Source organism: Astyanax mexicanus, chromosome 3, assembly GCF_023375975.1.
Source record: "Astyanax mexicanus isolate ESR-SI-001 chromosome 3, AstMex3_surface, whole genome shotgun sequence".
Taxonomy (NCBI): domain Eukaryota; kingdom Metazoa; phylum Chordata; class Actinopteri; order Characiformes; family Acestrorhamphidae; genus Astyanax; species Astyanax mexicanus.
The window spans coordinates 19,987,346-20,001,016 of NC_064410.1; the positions used below are offsets into that span (position 1 = coordinate 19,987,346).

The window sequence follows — 13,671 nt, forward strand, 5'->3', positions numbered from 1 at the left end:
TTGTTTCAAATGTGTGTTTAACTTAGCTTTCATTAAAAAAAAAAAAAAGCTGAACATGAATAAGCTAATGCTGGTTAAAATTGTACTGTGTGTGTATAGTCTAAAATGTATCATAGAATATATGATAAATATTGTTTTGATTTAACAACAAGCAATGAAATTAAGCAAAAACAAAAATCACCAGTAGCACAACTAAGGAACACATAAGGAACAAAATGCTGACAGCAGGTAGATGTAGGGTACATAGAGTAATGAATATTTGAATTTTTCCTGCCTTTCTTAACAGCTAGTGCTAGTGGTTAGCTGCCAGGTCTAATGCTGCTGCACCCAGCCTTAGTGGAAATCTGGAAATCTAAGTTTACTGTAAATAAAAGGAAGTGCTTTACTCACCAAAAAAAAAAAAAAAAATTAGAAGAGAAATTATCCAGCGCTTAGACCTGCTGGATTAGGAGGACAACATGGTGACACCCCTGTTCCTTACTAGTGTTGCATAATTTGCCTTATCTGGGTTGCCTAATGTTTAAAAATAGACCAGAAAATAGACATTTATTGGTAGTGTGCCCTATAATCCGGTGCTCCTTATAGTGTAAAAATAATAAAAAATATATATATCGCAAAATAATTGATAATAAAAAATACATATATTTAATGAAATAAATTAAATGCCCATTCAATTAAATTAAATCAGCAACTGGAATTTACTTGTAGCTAAATAAAAAAAAAAATCTCCTTAGCTAAATACGCCCTTCAGATCAGAACTGAAAACAACTGTTATCCTCTCCATGCTCTCCACTCACAAGTATAATTCTCTCCCGAGTGGGTCTAGTTCAAAAGTGTGCACGAATCAGTGGTGTTGTGACTAAATGAATAACTGTCTGGAACATCAAGGTGGAAAATCTTCAGCCAGCAAGCTGTCGCCAGAATGAGAACACATTTCTAGGAATTGTGCAGGAGCAGCGGAGAGAGAAAAGCTGTAATGCTGTGCAAATAACTGAACAATGGCGGCATAAACAGCATCAAATTAACATAATGATGTGGTGTCATTCGTTTGAAACCAACAAGATTTCCAATTTTCTCAACCTTTCACTCGCGCTGTCGAGGGCTTAGTGAAGGCAGGGAAAGAGGAGTTCCTCCGTCTCGGTGACTGATCGCTCCGAGCCTGAGCGGATGAGGGTGGGTTAGCAGGGGCGACCATAAACCACAAAATGAAAATCCCAGGGAAGATTAAACAACATAATCACCTTTTCACTGGGTAGCATTCCAGCAGACCAGCTGTAGAAGAGGATACGACACAGATCAGACAGACTCGACACTGTAGACGGGGACTCTCAGTCTATACATATGTATATTATACCTTTTTATAAGCTATACTGTATAAATAATCATTGACAAAAATATAGAAAATATATAAAATGCACCCTGGATTTCTGCAAAATGATTAAAGGTGTAGACTGAATAGAGTCTGAGTATTGCCTCTAAAGGGTGTATAAAAAAAAAGTGCTTCTTTCACTGCCCTATAAAAAATGGCTCTCGGAGGCTAATTCTGGGTAGTGTTCATCTTGGTAAAATAATGTTGTAAAAATAATAAGTAAAGTTTTATGTTAGATTAAAGTGAATATACTCTTTACTTTGATTCACTACTCTTGCCTCTAGCCTGGCAGCACAATTGCACACTGATGGTGAGTGAAGGAAAATAGAAGCACAACCACTATGCGAAAAAAGGGTTGCAGGGGCCAGTAAAAAGGTGTGAGCTCACAATAACTCACAATTCACTCTCAAGTTCGTTTAACTCATTCCGAATTTCCACTTCACTAAACATAACATAACATAAAAGACTAAAAGCCTGGAAACTAAATGAAAAAGTAAGTTATTTTTACAGTGTGTAAACAAAAGACAGAATTACAGCTTTCTTAAAGTAAGTTTTAGCATAAATAAATAGATTATAATTCTGGAACTATTATTTAATAAATAAAATAGTGGGCCACTTGACTGTACCATATTTTTGCACTATAAGGCGCACCGTGGCTAACAGCTTCAGCAGTGCTAGCTGGGGTTAGGAGCAGACTACAGGCCGATAATACTCACCTCTGAATGGGGAAATAGCTATCATGATTAGCGGGTAATGCTAATGCTATTCCTGCAGTGCTAGCTGTAGTTAGCAGCAGGCTACAGACCGATAATACTCACCTCTGAATGGGGAAATAGCTATCATGATTAGCGGGTAATGCTAATGCTATTCCTGCAGTGCTAGCTGTAGTTAGCAGCAGGCTACAGACCGATAATACTCACCTCTGAATGGGGAAATGGCTATCATGATTAGCGGGTAATGCTAATGCTACTTTAGCAGTGCTAGCTGTAGTTATCAGCAGGCTACAGACCGAGAATACTCACCTCTGAATGGGAAAATGGCGAGCCCGGTTAGCAGGTAATGCTATTGCTAATGCTAAACTGAAACACTGAATAACACTGTAATTTGTCAGAGTGGCTTCACTGCTCCTTGATGGTAATGAACCTGACTGGTAAAATTCATACATAAGATTATTAGAAATTAGGATTTAAAGGCACACTGACGATTTTTAGGAAAATTAAGGTTTTTTACTAGCATTTACTGTTAAGCTGATGTAGGATAATCCCTTTTTTACCAGATAATAAAGATAATTAAATCATTTTATGCAGCACCATTGACTCCATGATTAATAGGGATTTATTTTATGATCTTGTGATCAGCTGGGTTGAAGGTTACATCCAGAGAGGTCAAGAAGAATCAGGACCAATTATCTGACCCTGGATCGTTGAATGATCTTGACTGAAGCACTGGAACGGGAGATTGCAGGGTTCCTTGACATGTAAAGCTTTGCTAAAGGTGAACATGATGTTTATCATATGAATCATCAATGACCACTCTATCTTCCTAGAGGCTCATTAGTATTCTGGTCAGGAAAGTATAGTGAAAGTCAGTGAAAATATACACACGCACACACACATACACAGCTACAGCATTTGACTATGACCTTCTCCCCTTCCCATCCCTCGCTCAGACTAATCTCACGCGGGACTGCATGGTTCATAAACAAACACAAAACAATTTCCCGCACTAAATTGGCAGGAGGAGCCATCAAGGAGATGCACTGTGTGGCAGAATGATGACACACGTTCTGTCAGATGGCACCAGACAAGACAAGAGTGATCACAACAGAAAAAGGGAATATGGGCGGCTCCAGTGCCCTCAATTTACGAGACCCTTGTCCAAACACTGCTGGTGCCTTCTCTGTCATTTGTGTCTGCAAAACACCAGGTGCACAATACAGTTATGACTGATGTTGGGTTTACAGAAGATGGCTTCTAGAAATGAATGACAGGCCCTATTTCCCTCTTTTCTAAAGCATTCTGACCCTCCCTGGACTGTTCTGCACACGTGCAACCTCTCTCATGGGTCCTACTGAGAAAAACAAGACTTTTGAGTGAACATTTTAACACTGAAAAAGAGAAAAGAAAAAAATCACTGGTCTTTTTTTTTTTTTTTTAGTGTACCCTTCTAGTTAAGTCAAATGAAACTACACTTTAAAAAGTTTATACCAAAATAGTTGCCAATAAAGGAATATATATATATATATATATATATATACAGTTGTGGTCAAAAGTTTACATACACTTGTAAAAAAACATAATGTTATGGCTGTCTTGAGTTTTCAATAAGTTCTACAACTCTTATTTTTCTGTGATAGAGTGATCGGAACACATACATGTTTGTCACAAAAAACAGTTATAAAATTTGGTTCTTTCATAAATTTATTATGGGTCTGCTGAAAATGTCACCAAATCTGCTGGGTCAAAAATATACATACAGCAACATTAGTATTTGGTTACATGTCCCTTGGCCATTTTCACGGCAACTAGGCGCTTTTGGTAGCCATCCACAAGCTCCTGGCAAGCTTCAGGTCGAATGTTTGACCACTCTTCTTGACAGAATTGGTGCAGTTCAGCTAAATGTGATGGTTTTCTTGCATGAACCCGTTTCTTTAGCACTGTCCACATGTTCTCAATGGGGTTTAAGTCAGGACTTTGGGAAGGCCATTCTAAAACCTTAATTCTAGCCTGGTTTAGCCATTCCTTTACCACTTTTGATGTGTGTTTTGGGTCATTGTCTTGTTGGAACACCCAACTGCGCCCAAGACCCAACCTTCGGGCTGATGGTTTTAAGTTTTCCTTCAGAATTTGGAGGTAATCCTCCTTCTTCATTATCCCATTTACTTTCTGCAAAGAACCAGTTCCACTGGCAGCAAAACATCCCCAGAGCATAATACTACCACCACCATGCTTGACAGTAGGCATGGTGTTCCTGGGATTAAAGGCCTCACCTTTTCTCCTCCAAACATATTGCTGGGTGTTGTGGCCAAACAGCTCAATTTTTGTTTCGTCTGACCAGAGAACTTTCCTCCAGAAGGTTTTATCTTTGTCCATGTGATCAGCAGCAAACTTCAGCCGAGTCTTAAGGTGCCTTTTCTGGAGCAAGGGCTTCTTTCTTGCACGGCAGCCTCTCAGTCCATGGCGATGTAAAACACGCTTGACTGTGGAGACTGACACCTGTGTTCCATCAGCTTCCAAATCCTTGCAGACCTGCTTCTTGGTGATTCTTGGTTGACTCTTGACCATCCTGACCAATCTCCTCTCGGCAGCATGTGATAGCTTGCGTTTTCTTCCTGATCGTGGCAGTGACACAACTGTTCCATGCACTTTATACTTGCGTATAATTGTCTGCACAGTTGCTCTTGGGACCTGTAGCTGCTTTGAAATGGCTCCAAGTGACTTCCCTGACTTGTTTAAGTCAATAATTCGCTTTTTCAGATCCACACTGAGTTCCTTTGACTTTCCCATTGTAGCTTTTGTAGCTGAGTCTAATCACTGGGTCAAATGAGCCCTATTTAAATGGGCTCATGAGAAGTCAACAGCTGTAGTCAGAATCACTTACAAGAAGTGAAGAGGCCATGACATGAAGCTAATTTGATTGACACAACTCGCTACATCACCAAAATTGACAAATTTTGTTGCTGTATGTATATTTTTGACCCAGCAGATTTGGTGACATTTTCAGCAGACCCATAATAAATTTATTTTAGTTTTTTGTGACAAACATGTATGTGTTCCGATCACTCTATCACAGAAAAATAAGAGTTGTAGAACTTATTGAAAACTCAAGACAGCCATAACATTATGTTTTTTTACAAGTGTATGTAAACTTTTGACCACAACTGTATATACCCTGCAATATGATTGGCTGATCAGCCGGTAAAGCACTGTAACCGAAGCTCTCCATGTATTACTCCGCTACATACTGTACTGGTAACCTAACAACGATGCAGCGCTTACAAGCCAAACAGCGCAGCTACAAACAGAGCAGCAACGGAACTATTTTGAGGAACTCTGAGTTTTTATAACCAAACAAATCATATTTTCTCGTAAACAGTGATAATGTAACTGTGGTATCATGATATAACATGCAATATTGGCACTGCTGTACTAATCTACGACCGCAGCACAGCAGTGCCAATATTACGCGTTATAGCACTCCCTCTCACGTATTATTGCTTATTTGTTACTTCACTGTGGATAATGATTACAGCAAATCTCTGTATACAAAGAGTAGATTAATTATAAAAGTTCACAGTAAGTGGCAGTTTGAGGCAAAATTAGAAAATTAGATGAAAAAAAAAAAAAAAAGTGTGTGTGTGTGTGTGTGTGTGTGTGTTTGTGTGTGTATATATATATATATATATATATATATATATATATATATATATATATATATATATATATATATATATATATATATATATATATATATATATATATATATATATATATATATATATTTTTTTTTTTTTTTTTTTTTTTTTTTTTTTTTTATGTAATGCAGTGTACAATAAATACATTTTCATCCATTTTTCCATTTTTTGTTTTTATCTCTGCCCTTCACAATCTGAATTTCAGGAAAAATTAAAAAATGAATCATTTCTTTATTTTCTGATTTTTCCATTTTTGCATTTTGCAAATTGGATTATAACATCAGTAACATGTTACAAGACACAAAAAAGGACAAATCTGAAAATTGAGATATATATATATATATATATATATATATATAAAATATTGGATGAAAAAAACATTTAATTTTCTTTATTCTGAATTACCCAATTTTCGAATTAAGCTTTATACAGTCAGAAAATTAAACTGCTCAACATTGCACTGACCGATCACAGCTTGTATATAGCAATTTGTGTCATAAAAAAAAGATATAAAATGCTGAGGAACATCTTAAATATAACCAGGTCTCAAATGTTAGGTAGTGCTGGTGGGAAAGGCTGCACACGGATGGTGAGGTAGAGGTGGGGACTACGCCCATTATGCAAAAAAATGTTGCATGGAACCAATAGTGAAGATGAATTGATTAATACTTTGCTACATTATTTGGATAAAGCAGCTAAAATATTCTTCAGTAAGCATGAATTACAAAGTGTGAATAGCATTTTAATTGAATAATCTACCAAATTGGTAACATCCTTTCTAGTGTCAATGAATACGTTTATTTAACATTTAACAATGTTTATTACTGCCGTAAGTACAGTTAATTGAAAAGTGTTTTGACCAAAAAAACAAAAATATACATATTCTTTTTATTGTTTATTTATTTATTTTCGTCTTGTTTTTTTTTTCTAATTTCCCATTTTCTCCCCAATTTACACGGCCAATTACCCAACCCATTCATTAGGACTCCCCCTATCACTACCTATCACTCCCCCTATCACCTCAACACACCAGGAGGGTGAAGACTAGCACATGCTTCCTCCGATACATGTGAAGTCAGCCACCGCTTCTTTTCGAGCTGCTGCTGATGTAGCATTGCCGAGCACAGCGGCTCGGCTCTGGTACATCAGCTCACAGACGCCCTGTGCTGCAGACATCACCGTAGGAGTGATGTGGGGAAAGAGCGCCATCTACCCACCCAGAGGGAGGCAGCTAACGCCGGCAGCCGGCTTGATGGCAAAGCTGCATGAGCGGGGGTTCGAACCGGCGACCTCCTGCTCATAGTGGCAGCGCTTTAGACCGCTGGACCACTCGGCGCCCCATTTTCATCTTGTTTTTAAAGTAAGACAGGAAACAGTATAGTATAGTTTCATCCCTGGATCATAGTTTGTCTAAAAGGGTTAAAAGTGCATTGTGTATTTTCCCACTGACTAATAGAAAGCAGTATAGTGAAAATATAGATCAAAGACTGAAACACTGGAGATACTGTAGATTAAAAAAAAAACACTTAAGCACAGTAGTGAAGGACATGTAGCTCATTAGTGTCCACCGTGCTCATGCTTGTTTAACAACTGTAGAGCTATACAGGTGCTGTTCCTTTTTACACGTTGTTTCACAACCAGCCTTTATTTGCTATGTATAGGTATATGTTTGAGTAAAATGAACATTGTTGTTTTATTCTATAAACTACGGACAACATTTCTCCCAAATTCCAAATAAAAATGTTGTAATTTAGAGCGTTTATTTGCAGAAAATGAGAAATGGCTGAAATAACAAAACAGATACAGAGCTTTCAGACCTCAAATAATGCAAAGAAAACAAGTTCATATTCCTAAAGTTTTAAGAGTTCAGAAATCAATATTTGGTGGAATTTTAATCAGTTTTTATGCATCTTGGCATGTTCTCCACCACCAGTCTTACACGATTCCAAGCAGTTCAGCTTGGTTTGATGGCCCCCCCCCCCCCCCCCCCCCCATGAGCTGTTTATGTACACAGTGGTGTGAAAAAAAATTTGCCCCATACAGATTTATTTTATTTTTGCATTTGCATTTTTGTCATACTTACATTTTACAGATTATCAAATAAACTTCATAATCTATGTAAATATTAAAAGCACTTTTTTAATAATGATTTTATGTATTAATGGAAAAAAAACTTTATCTAGCCTTTTGGGAAAGTGCCTGATATAAAAGTTTGTCTGATAATCAGAAAATACATTACATTACATTACATTTGGCAGACGCTTTTGTCCAAAGCGACTTACAATATTGAAGTGCAAATAATAGAAGAGGTTAAGTACAAAAATAATAGAAGTTAAAAATAAAGCATCTATAGATAGGGCCTTAAGGAGGTCAGAGGGAAATAATGGGATAGAGGAGTAGAGAAGAGGAAGAAGGAGATGAGGTTAGAATTAGTTAGTTTGTTAGAGGTGTTAGGAGAGTAAGTGCTCTTTGAAGAGCTCTGTCTTCAGGAGTTTCTTAAAGATAGCGAGAGATTCTCCTGATCTGGTAGTGGAAGGTAGTTTGTTCCACCATTGGGGAACTCTGTATGAGAACAGTCTGGATTGCTTTGTGTGAGTGTTTGGCAAAGCGAGGCGACGTTCGTTGGAGGAGCGCAGAGGCCGGGAGGTAGCGTAAGCCTTCAGGAGCGAGTGCAGGTAGGAAGGAGTTGTTCTGTCATCACCTTGTAGGCGATAGTAAGAGCTTTGAATTTGATGCGAGCATCAACTGGTAGCCAATGGAGCTCAATCAGCAGCGGAGTGACATGTGCCCGTTTTGGTTGGTTGAAGACCAAACGTGCTGCTGCATTCTGAATCATCTGGAGTGGTTTTAATACACAGGCCGGGAGGCCAGTTAGTACGGCATTGCAGTAGTCGAGGCGTGAGATTACCACAGCTTGTACCAGGAGTTGGGTGGCCTGTTGCGTCAGAAACGGTCGAATTTTTCTGATGTTGTAAAGAGCAAAGCGGCAGGATCGAGCAACTGAGGCCACATGGTGCGTGAAGAGAAGCTGGTCATCAACCATGACACCCAGGTTCCTAGCAACCTTTGTCGGTGAGAGAGAGAGAGAGAGAGAGAGTCGATGGTTATGGCAAAGTTGTGTTGAATAGAAGGTTTTGCTGGTATGACCAGAAGTTCAGTCTTTGAGAGGTTTAGTTGGAGAAAGAATCACAAAGGCCCCAGCGAGAAATGAACTCGCGACCCCTGGTTTACAAGACCAGTGCTCTAACCTCTGAGCTATGGAGCCTTGCCTGTGTGACAGTAAATAAGATTCATAAGATCTATATTATTTAGTACACTATGTAAATGTATTACCATATCTCAGTTAGCACGTTAAACAATGCCAGTAGTTCTCATTACTACTTGACATAAAAGCAAATTAGAAATGCAAATGTTTCCCCAAACCAATCACAGGCATACCCCTCATCCAATCAACTCCTCTGTGTTTACTGCTAGTGTAAACAAAACTGCCCGGCCTGGTCGCTCTGGGGAAATGGGATCAACTCTTGTGTGACCAGTAAATAAAAGCATTTTCTCTTTTTTTTTATTGATCTCAGATTTGTATCTAGCACCATGGTGGGCTGTAAATGGCACCAGCTTAATGAACATGTCTGGCGTTGGTAAGCTCTGACAGGATTTGTGTGTGTAATGATTTCACATCTGAGGAAATTGTTCACACAGCATCAAATTCCCCAGCAGAGCTACTACCGATGATGTGAGATACTTAGTCTTCGATTTAATTAAACAGATTCACATTTACCAAAGAATAGTTTAGAGAACATTAGAATAGAAATTAGTTAGAATAGAACATAATCAGCTTTGATGAGAGAAGTGTAAATATAAGGAATAATATGTAATTACGATTTAAGAGACAACTTCAGTGTCTCAATTTGTTTCTCTGATTTTGCTATTCATAGGTATTTGTTTGAGTAAAATGAACATAGCTGTTTTATACTATAAACTACAGACAACATTTCTCCCAAATAAAAAAAATAAAAAATAAATTGTGATTTAGAGCATTTATTTGTAGAAAATGAGAAATGGCTGAAATAACAAAAAAGACGCAGAGCTTTAGACCCCAAATAATGCAAAGAGAACAAGTTCATATTCATAAAGTTTTAAGAGTTAATAAATCTATATTTGTTGGAATAACCCTAGTTTTTAATCACAGTTTTCATGCATCTTGGCATGTTCTCCTCCACCAGTCTTACACACTGCTTTTGGATAACTTTATGCCTTTACTCATGGTGCAACAATTCAAGCAGTTCAGCTTGGTTTGATGGCTTGTGATTTTTTCCAGAGCTGTATATTCTTCCTTTTTTGTCATTTAAAATATTAAACCCAACTACCTAATACTGTGTTGGTCCCTTTGGCTTAAGGCATCATTGTCATTTCTTGGAGCAATTGTAGTCGTGTAAGCATCACAATTTACTTTTTTCCCCAGTCATTCAGATTCTTATGGTTGCAAATCAATTTCAAGAATTCACTGTACATTTGATTTCTGATATATATATATATATATATATATATATATATAGAGAGAGAGAGAGAGAGAGAGAGAGAGAGAGAGAGAGAGAGAGAGAGAGAGAAAAAATGGGCCACCAACAGGAACTTTAACATGCCATTCCAAATCAATAGTCAATGCCATAATACTATGTTCTTCTGCAAAACCTGTAGGTGAGTTCATACCAGTAAGACATTTGATGTCAAATAATCTCCATCAATGGTCAGTGCCGGCTTTACCCAATAAAAAAGGTTGCTGTCAGCAATAAACAAGTAGTTAACTTGCTCTTACAGCCTTCATCAGCTTGTCCTACCTGAACATAGTCCAGGGAAAATGTACATGTACAAATGTAAATTGACTGTAAGTGTCAGTAACAGGAGAACACACCCATTATGCAAATAGATGGTGCCAGTATCCAATGAGAACGGTGGCAACTGTTAGTGTTTCAGTCGTAAAGTCTTAAAGGGGCACTAAACCCTCTGATTTCAGCTGACTCCACCCTCAGCTCAAATTTGAAAAAGGTGTAAAAAAAAATGGGAGGGGTAGTTTGGGAGGGACACTGAGTGATGTATGGGTTTAGAGGCAGGGCAGAAGGGAAAAGTTGATTGGCTGAGATGCAGCAGCAGCAGGGCGCCTCTGATAGCAGTGAGATGCACAGGGTTGGACGTCAGGAGGAGGGCGGTATTATTGATTGACTGATCTGCATATTAAAGGATCATAAAATAACAATAACATTATTTATCTTAGTAATTTCTGGGAGAATATATTGTCTACAAAAAAGAAAAATCAATCGTGACAGGGCTAGGAACAGTTTTGTTGTTCGAAATCCAGATTTTGTACTATTGTGTACCTATTATTTCTGAAAATGTAGACAAGATCCCATTTTATGTGTAATCAATGCAGGAATTCAGGTACTTCCAAAAAGTTTAGTTATACTGCCTTATAATCTGGTGCACCTTATGTATGAATTTTGCCAGTCAGGTTGTAAGGAGCAGTATTTTTTTAAAGAATTAGTTTCGCTTACTTAGCTTAGCTTTACAGGTCTCACCACCTAGTAGTAAAACATGGCGACACCCCTGTTCCTTACCAGTGTCGCATAATGCGCCTTAGAGTGGGGAAAAATATAGTGTCTCCATTTTTGTCGATTTTTAGTTTACTACATAATTCCTAGCTAACTAAGGAATGGTCCAGTAGAAATTCTCCAAAATGACCTGAAAACCTTTTTTTTTTTTTTTTTTTTTTTTTTTTTACATTGACTTCTATTGAAATTTTAAAAAGTTTTATCTCTCTGCTTTAAAGTTGCTGTTCTTGATATTCAGTGTTTTCATTGAAAAGCGAGGATATGAAGAATCGTTTTTAAGAAAAAAATGAAGTGGCAATAAAAAGTCATGAAAAAGAAAACGCTATAATAAGATAACAAACCTGACCACATTTCTGTGGAATTAATGTTTTTTTTTTGGCAATATTTTTCTTGGATATTCATTTTATGAATTTTTATCTCATTCTTTGCTGTTTATACTGTATCTTCTTGCTTCTCTGTTCTGTTATGAGCAGGCAGACGGTCTATTTTAAATGCCACATGTGACTGCTATGAGCATGACAGGCTTTAATGGCTGCTGACAGACACTTTCATAAAGCCCAGTGAGCTCTGCTATGAAAGTAAAGTAATAAAAGCACCCCTGCCTCACTGCTTTTATTAAAAGCATCCGGTACGAGATTTAGAGTGATTCATAAGTCCTTCAATTGCAGAGATGAGACCGAAATAAGGGCTTTTTAATGATGTATTCTGAGATCGCTTGATTAAGTCAGTCCTTAATGACGTTGATGCCCATGAATAATCGTCTGCTCGAGCCGGTGACAAGGCTGAATGTGAGCAAATAATGCATTTTTGTGCCTGTAATTTGTAATTTTGCTCTGGCAGTTTAGGTGCAGTGTGTCCTGGGAGAGTGCGCACAGCCTTGATGTGCACCAGTGCTGATAGGGAGGCAATCGGAGAGGTAGGGTCCCAGCTGTACATGCCATTTTCTGTCTGTCAGGAAATTGTAGATCCATTTACAGATGGTATGGTGTCTTGTTTTTTTTCATTCAGATGTGGGAGTTTAGAGATACTGCTGTTTAAAGCTGAAATACAGATTTTTTTTTAAGGCCACTATCATCTGAAACCATGGTTTTCAGTAAAAGTCCCCAATCGTATAGTGTTTTCCTTAGTTGTTAATTAGGACAATATTTCATTAGTTAATTCCACTGCTGACTGCTGAGCTAGATTGCACTATTGGTCAGTGAGTGCGTTTACATGCACTCCATAATCTGGCTGCAGCAGAAAATCTTTGTCAGTAGATTTTCAGCAAGCAGATCAATACATTTACATGAAGTTGAGTAATCAGATAATTGGAAAGGGCTTAGTTGAGTCAGGCAATAATCTGATTTTTGCTTTGCAATCAAGCAAATAAACTCACAGTATGAGATACAGTGATGTTAAAAAGTAAAAGAAAAATGAAGTTAATAGGATTCACAGAAAGTGTGCAATGATTCTTTAAACTCTTCCTATAGCTTCCAATGAGAGTCTGGTTTCTGGTTGAAGGTATTTTGGATCATTCTTCTTTATAAAACATCTCCAGTTCAGTCAGGTTTGATGGTTTCTGATCATAAACAGCCCGCTTTAAATCACACCACAGATTTTCAATAATATTCAGGTCTGGGGACTGAGATGATCATTCCAGAATGTTGTACTTCTTCCTCTGCATGAATGCTTGAGTAGATTTTGAGCTTTAGCTTTAGTGAGTTTAGTGTTTAGGGTCGTTGTCTTGTTGAAGGATCCAACCCCGGCGCTTTAACTTCAACTTTCTCACTGATTCTTGAACATTGTTCTCAAGAATCTGCTGATATTGACTGAAATCCATGTGACCCTCAACTTTAACAAGATTCCCAGTACCTGCACTGATCACACAGCCCCACAGTATGATGAACCTCCACCAAATTTTACTGTGGGTAGAAAGAGTTAAGAGTGTTTTGTCTTGAAATGCTGTTATTGTTACTCCATGCATAAACAACTGCCCTCCAAATAACTCAATTATAGTTTTAGTCCACAGAACCTTATTCCAAAATGAAGCTGGCTTGTCTAAATGTGCTTTAGCTTTAGCATACCTCAAGCGACTCTGTTTGTGGCGTGTGCTCAGAAAAAAGGCTTCTTCTGCATTTCTCTCCCATACAGCCTCTCCTTGTGTAAAGTGCGCTGAATAGTTGAATGATGCACAGTGACTCCATCTGCAGCAAGATGATGTTGAAGGTCTTTGGAGCTCTGGAGGTCTGTGGGTTGACTATGACTGTTCTTATCATCCTTCTCCTCTGATTATCTGAGATTTTTCT

The 13,671-nt window shown here is 37.9% G+C and overlaps 1 non-coding gene across 1 annotated transcript; it reads right to left on the bottom strand.

Annotated features, from left to right (window-relative positions):
- Window positions 1-8,975: 8,975 nt before the first annotated feature.
- Window positions 8,976-9,048, bottom strand: trnat-ugu (transfer RNA threonine (anticodon UGU)). Its single transcript has one exon. It is a non-coding gene; the product is annotated as a tRNA-Thr (tRNA).
- Between the last annotated feature and the right edge of the window lie 4,623 nt (window positions 9,049-13,671).